Source organism: Haliotis rubra, unplaced genomic scaffold, assembly GCF_003918875.1.
Source record: "Haliotis rubra isolate DU_JTF1 unplaced genomic scaffold, ASM391887v1 Scf1391, whole genome shotgun sequence".
NCBI lineage: Eukaryota > Metazoa > Mollusca > Gastropoda > Lepetellida > Haliotidae > Haliotis > Haliotis rubra.
Genome location: NW_025765327.1, coordinates 171,903 through 179,251, shown reverse-complemented (window position 1 = coordinate 179,251; position 7,349 = coordinate 171,903). Strand labels below are relative to the sequence as shown.

At 40.8% G+C, this 7,349-nt stretch overlaps 1 long non-coding RNA gene across 1 annotated transcript; it reads left to right on the top strand.

The window, feature by feature from the left end:
• Positions 1-469: 469 nt before the first annotated feature.
• LOC124268581 lies at positions 470-4,376 on the top strand. Its single transcript, XR_006896311.1, has 3 exons — positions 470-819; positions 1,378-1,508; positions 3,225-4,376. It is a non-coding gene; the product is annotated as an uncharacterized LOC124268581 (long non-coding RNA).
• Positions 4,377-7,349: the final 2,973 nt, after the last annotated feature.

The following is a 7,349-nucleotide window of genomic DNA, read 5'->3' as shown; positions in this document are numbered from 1 at the left end:
AAGCGGCGTAAAACCAACTCACTCACTCAGTTATGATATCCACTGCCCCTATCTCCTCGTTTCACCTGTTTTGATAACAAACTAACTTGGGACAGACTCGTGACATCAGCTAATGTTTAACACCAATCACTTTGCACTGCTCCTAAGCGCGTTATACAACCCTGTGCACTTAAAAAAAACACCACGGGAATCCGTTGGTATATGACCAGATGGTGGCCACGTGAATACGTGCAAACACCTAGTTGCAGGTACAGCAACGTACAGTGAACTTGGACAAAGTACTGTGACTGTGTCCCAGTCCTCCCAGCTGTGAATGGGTACCTCGTAAGGATGAGAAAGTCACATTAACTTGGTGCGACTAGTGGCTACAAGAGTTGTGTGATACCCAGGGAGTTGAGATGGACAATCCGATATGCCGTTTGAGTGTGACATCCAATGATCGAGGGAAAAACAAAGCGCCTTTGAGCAGCTGAGCTGGATATTGGCGTTGTACAAACATTGGCATAATAATTTGACAAATGTTGAAGAGCAAATGTGCAGTTCTCTCAAACCTAGAAATAAATTGTTCAAGGCCAATTATTTGTGGCAAACTTTGTAAAGTATGCTATCAGAATAGGCAACAGGTTTAGTAGGTTAATTCTTAGTTCAGAAAATAATGATTCCTATTTTTTTATGTCTAATTTATATAGCCTAGTACGCATGGTGTGTCGCACAGGAAGTTCCGTTCATCTTGGAAAAGAGCATGGTATTTACAAGCCCGCTCGTGAGGAGAGACGTTGACTGTCAAAACAACTATAACCGTGAGATTTCACTTTTCAGGTATGATTAATTTTTTATGATGCAGCTTTGTAGATATTATTTGGAAGTATTTCAGGCAGTGTCATTGTTTAGGAAGATTCATATTGCAGATAAAGTAATTTCACTTGGAAGAGTCCATTATATATGAAAGGGGTGTTTTATATCAAATGCTACATATTTTGAGATGATAGTATGTAACGTTAATTTCAGGTTGTCGTAAGAGGCGACTAACGGGATCGGATGGTCAGTTTCGCTGACTTGGTTGACACATGTCATCGGTTCCCAATTGCGCACATCGATGCTCATGCTGTTGATCACTGGATTGTCTGGTCCAGACTCGATTATTTACAGACCGCCGCCATAAAGCTGGGATATTGCTGAGTGCGGCGTTAAACTTAAACTCACTCACCCACTCACTCATGCCATCCTCACTGGATAACCCGAAGGACCTTCTGGAGTGACCGACTGGATTGGGTTCCACTAAACAGAGAATGTCCTTAAATGGAATCAAAATCTCATCAGGTCATTTGAATCGTTTCTGAATCAAACGTTTTCTCCATTCACTTCATCCTCTTCCAGAACTTGTCTAACGTGCCACTAGTCATCATGCACTGCAGCAATGAAATACTCTACATCTGGCACCTGTCTTGGATTTAAGGAACTATGAGCATTATGTGATGTCCCAGGAGCTGGAAGATTCTCATTTACAAGTAATTCTTTCACCAAAGACCCAGTCAAAATTCTGCTTTTGTGCGTTACCATTGCAGATACCGTCTTTTGTCGAACCATCACAAAGCCGAGCAAAGAATCTCTTCCATCATATGGATGTTGCCTTAGACTTGCTTGCATGTTCATTTCATCAAACATAAACCATTCTCTGTTTATATTGTTGCATAGAACAACATGATTCAGATACGTGGCCTCATAAACAGATATGTTACTTTGGAAATCATATACGTTACCAACAGAATTATCAGAAACATATTTTTTATCATTTTATCTACAAACACCCTTGCTAAACTACAAGTCAAAGAACACCCAATAAGCCAGAAAGTAAAAATGATGACTATCATGTTGTTAATTACCTATTTTCATAAGAGTCCCCACAAATATCTTGATAGCATTTAAAAATCTTCCTGTGTACTTTTTCAGTTAGTAATGTGTCAAATGACAAAACTCACACCAACTGCGCAAATAATGCGCGATTTAATTGTAATTTCAGTGGGAAATTTATAATTGGTACATAAACAGATAATGAGTACGTATCAGTTGGTAACTTATTTGTTTGGCAAAATCGTTTCTGAGTTCGTTTTAGACAATTGTAAACTGTAATCAGCAATTTTCAGGTTGTATGAATGAAGTAAGGTGAGGGTGTTGCATGGGTGTATGTTATACAGCAGTGACGAGGTTATGTTTCGATTAATTCTAGGTTCCCTGTTAAAGGTTCTGTTCAAAATCTCGTGTGGAAACATAAACATTGCTTTTTTAACACAACATGGGTAAAGCAAGAAGTTACGTTATGCCATGCCTTCAGTGTCCTTAAAAAATAGTTTTCATTAACAACATAGTTACTCCTAAACACAGTATTTGTAGTAGCAGTAACGTATCTCTTCACCTTTGTGGCAACAGCATCATTTTATGTCATTGGTAGAAATTATTTGGAGGAAAAACTGGCCATACTGATTAGATGTGATTTTAGACACGCCATACCTACCATAGGGTGCTATGGCGACAACATTATTTGATACATTTGGCCTACTTTAGACAACTGTAGAACATAAAATTGTGGAAACATTGCCATTTGTGTGCGATTAAAAGATAGATCTCACACTGTTATATGAAATTACTGTTATATGAAAATCTACTGTAACTTACTGTCTAAATAATGCAACGATAGAGCGACACAAAATTATGGTATTGGTGCCTGTCAGTGGAAAATGAATGATCTTTCTGAATGAATATATTTTTTCACCAGAGTGTTTATTGCCTTTTCTGATTATTTCAGAATTATCACGGAATACATAATTATTCTACGAACTCCCCCTGGTCATGGTCAATTCGCTACCAAAGACTTTCATAGCATTCTCATATTATAATTCCATGGGTTCAAGAGTTAACTATACCACTCAGTTTGATAGGGATATCGGGTACTTCGTCGTATGAAATATATACATGAGAAATGATCATCACTATTGTACATCATCGAAAGATAGATATCATTATCAAAATGCTGGAGTATATTGCTGTAGACCGAATGGATCTTGGACAGATGAAACACTGTATATCATAAAAATTGAAAGTCTTTTCTTTTGATATTTATAAAGATTGATTTAGATTCCTACTACCACATGTGTTTTCGTAGGTTAGGTATCGCGGGCCCCATGGCCTACAGTTCTTTAGATACATAATGCCAATTGTTTTTTCAGGAAAGAACAAGTCAGCACTGACGAAGTTTTATTCAATGTGCGAAAACAAGACACAGTAAGGTTCACAGAAGACCGGGTATGTGACACGTCGACAGTGAGAAGGTTGGCGAGGCATGGCTCTGCTGGAATATGTGGGGTGAATGCTGGAAAATAAGACATGAATAGGCATAAAGAAATCCAGACGTGTGCTGGGTTTTCTCCAGAGCCAGGTTACTGATACCTAACCATGAAGGAGCATTATGCAGAGGACCTTCAGCAAGACGAGCTGAATACAAAAGGTACTGGATACAGAAGGTGTTGTGGGGGAGGTGGAATTAGTGAAGGAAGGTAGTCAACTAAGGGGGTACTGAGCCATGTGAGCTGATTTATTTGTTACTGGCCATGGAATGCCGACACAAATCCTCTGAGAAACAGTAACTGACAGGCAGTTGAGAATAACTGCTGCTGGAAAAGACATGAATGTGAATGAATGTCGGCCTTTACTCAATTCTGAGTTCAAGATGGGAGAGGATATTGGAAATCGGCTAGCACTACAGGATGTGCTTATGAAGTATGCTACTTCCGATGGGGAGTCGAAGTCTTCAGATGGAATAGACAAAGCTCGGAAGATGTTTATGGGAGGTGCAACGACTTGCTGACCCCACCCATATGGCTCAGGACAGTTTTGTCAATGCTTCAGTGCTGATTTCAACCAAGATGTTCCCCGACATTTCTTTACATCCTCACTCAGCACCTGCCATTTTTGTGTATAGGGCATGTAACAGCCTGATAATGAAAGGAGTCATGCAGGCGTTGAGAAAAAAAATATTCAGTGCGTTGCTTTACATACTGTTACACTTGTAGGTTACCAAACAAGCTGGTAGTTCAACTTGAGAATTTGGAGATTACGGGCCGCAGTGTGATCACATGGACAAGTAGGCTGCCTGTCACGAAAAGTGAACATTTGAAATCAACTGACACCATGTGACATGTTTTTTGCACTCATTATAATGCTAAGTAACTAGCACATGTAACTTTGTCAGTCATAGGTTGTACTGATGTCTTGTGTTGAAACTAGGGATGTACGCCTAGTCTGGGGATTGTTAAGGATGCATTATTTATAAGTGATCTGTACCAAAGGGCGTCAATTCTTAATAAAGTTTTGCAAAAGTGGCTTTTGTTTTATAAATGTTTGCAGAATTATTGCCATTGATTATTGGAAAGATTCAGATTGGCAGTACATTTACAGATCTTCAACGTTTGTTATGCTTGCTGACTCGCATTTGAGGTAAAAACGTGGCTGAGCACCACCCCTGATGCTGATTGAAGGAGAATCACTCGTTACAGTTTAATCCTTGTCACCTGTTGATGAATTAACTGCAAGAGTGAGTATGGTTTTACGCCGCTTTTAGCAATATTCCAACAATATCACGACGGAGGACACCCGAAAAGGGCTTCACACTTTGTGGGGAATCGAACCCGGGGTCTTCGGCGTGAGGAGCGAACGCTTTAACCACTAGGCTACCCCACCGTCCCATTGATTACAAGAAAGCTAATTGGATTAATGTCTGTTGCTATATGAAGGCGGTCTGGATCGGACAATCCGGTGATCAACAGAATGGTCGCCACTTACAAGCATGAGTTACCATAAACCAATTATAACCCAAATACTAGTACTGCTTTCAGCAAAGGAAAAATGTAAATGCGCATGTACTTATACCCGTTCAAACACTTTCGGCAATGTAACATATTCTAACATAAATGTTATGACCATGAGATAATACCTTTGTGATCATTAGGTAATATTTGTTATGTTTTGGACATACAAGGCAGAAACTCATTACAGCAATAAAAACACTCTTATTCTCAAACCTGAACCGTTAGAGGACCGCCTCCGTGGTGTAGTTGTAAGAGCGTCCGCCCGGAGAGCGGAAGGTCGCGGGTTCGATCCCCGACCGCGTCATACCAAAAGACGTTAAAATATGGTACTTATTGGTCCCTGCCTGGCGCTCGGCATTAATGGGTACAACAAGGACTGGTCGGCTCGGAGTCAGTATACTGTGTCTGAGTGGGGTATTCATGCTTTACTGCGGCATGGTATCTCAGTGGGCTAGCACTATAAAACCAGCTTCAGTCTGGGCTAGTACAAGCAGCCGCACTTACACATACACACGCATGCACGTCGTCATATGAGCGAAATATTCTCAAGCACGACGTAAAACCCAATTTCACCTCACCTCACCTGAACTGTTAGATAACCCAGTTGTGTTATAAACTTAGCTGGTTTGTTTGTTTAATGCTGCACAGAAATGTTCCAGCTATATGGCGGCAGTGTGTAAATAATCAAGTCTGTACCAGACAATCCAGTGATCAACAGCATGGGCATCGATCTACACAATTGGGATACGATGACATACGTCAACCAAGTCGGCGAGCTTGACCACCCGATCCTATTAGTCGCCTCTTACGACAAGCAGAGGTTGCGGGAAGACCTGTTTTAACCCGGATCTTCACAGGTAGATGAGACCAGGCAATTTTGGTGCAAGAATATCAGTTTACATTTCAACACATTGTTGCCAGTCTGACCACCCGATCCGTCGCCCCTTACGACAAGCATGGATTACTTGAAGACCAATTCTAACCCGAATCTTCACGGGTATATAATATTAAGGACCCGACTGGCACTAATTTCAAAATATACTCGTCACAAACAGTTAAGCAACACAAATTTTTAGTCTCGTTACATTTTCATTTATTAAAATTGCAAATCATGGAATGATGCAATAGAAAGATGAAACATGTACACACGATTAACGAAATGAAATGGTATTGAGCAATAATAGACTTACAAATCATCAAAATCATGTACCCGTGAAACAGTGGTGCAAATTGTGCCAAATTGATGGAGTAAAATGTTACCATTAAGGTTCAAGTCAGTTTTGGACAGTGACGCAGTGTTCAGTAACGCGTATGACCACCATGAGCACAAATGCAAGCTTCTACAAGTCTTTGCATTGACCAAATGAGCCTTTAAAGTTGCTGTTGTGGACCTTTTTGCAATCTCTCTGTAACGCCTGCTCAAGGTCATCCAGAGTCTGGGGATGAACATGAGACCGTAAACACGACTTCCAATAATGTCCCAAGCATGTTCAATGGGATTCAGATCAAGTGACCTTGCAGGCCAGTCCATATGTGTGATGTTGTTTCGACGACCACGTGCAGTGGAGTACGTCCAGTAGGAGTTATCCCTGCAAATATGTGACCGACCCCTTCTCACCATCTCTTAATACCATACTATGTCTTCCTCCTTTACCAAAGTGGTCGTGTTACCTCAGACAGTGTATCCCCGACTCGTAGATTCCACCCGAGATGCATCAGTGGGGTCTCGGGCAGGACACTCTCCTCTCGGAGGAGACACTCTTTTACTGATAGAAAGGCGACGCAATTTAGATGACACGGGTGAGTGTCCGACGGCGCGGGTCAAGAGGATAGGGTGAAAGGACACAGGCATTATCAGTACCGGTTAAACTGCACGAGAAAATGTTGCGCTATAACGCCCTACTGGAAGACGCTTTAGACTTACTCAATCGCATTTTTTAAATAAAAGCCCAAACAACTTAAGTCATCATCCACCAAACTCAAATCGTCTAAACGATGTTTGAGTTTAATAAACGATTTTAGAGATCCTTTGGGAAATGCATTTTCAAAATTTGAGTAAAACGATGGGGTCGAAACTAAGACTTAAGCTTTTTCTAAGAAATCGGGGCCTGTATGTTCGATCAAGAGGTGAGATCACACTTTTCCCCAGGAGCGGATAACGAGATGCTAAAAAACCGGAGATCCTACTAACTTCATTAAAAAAAACCGATGACCAAGGGCTGTGTCAGACGAGGTTCGATCTACCTAAAACTCTGGGAATAGATGCTAAACACATTACTAACTTAATTAAAAGCAGACCAAGGTGATGTTATGGAGGAACAGCTCTGGGAATAGACGAGGTAGCGGGTATCTCAACGTCGAGAAATGATTTTATGGACAAAATGTACAATGTGAATGACACCCCCACCCCACCCCATGTACAAAATAAGGGAAAAATCAATGACTCCCTAATCCCTTCCCATAATTTCTAACCATAATTTTAAACAT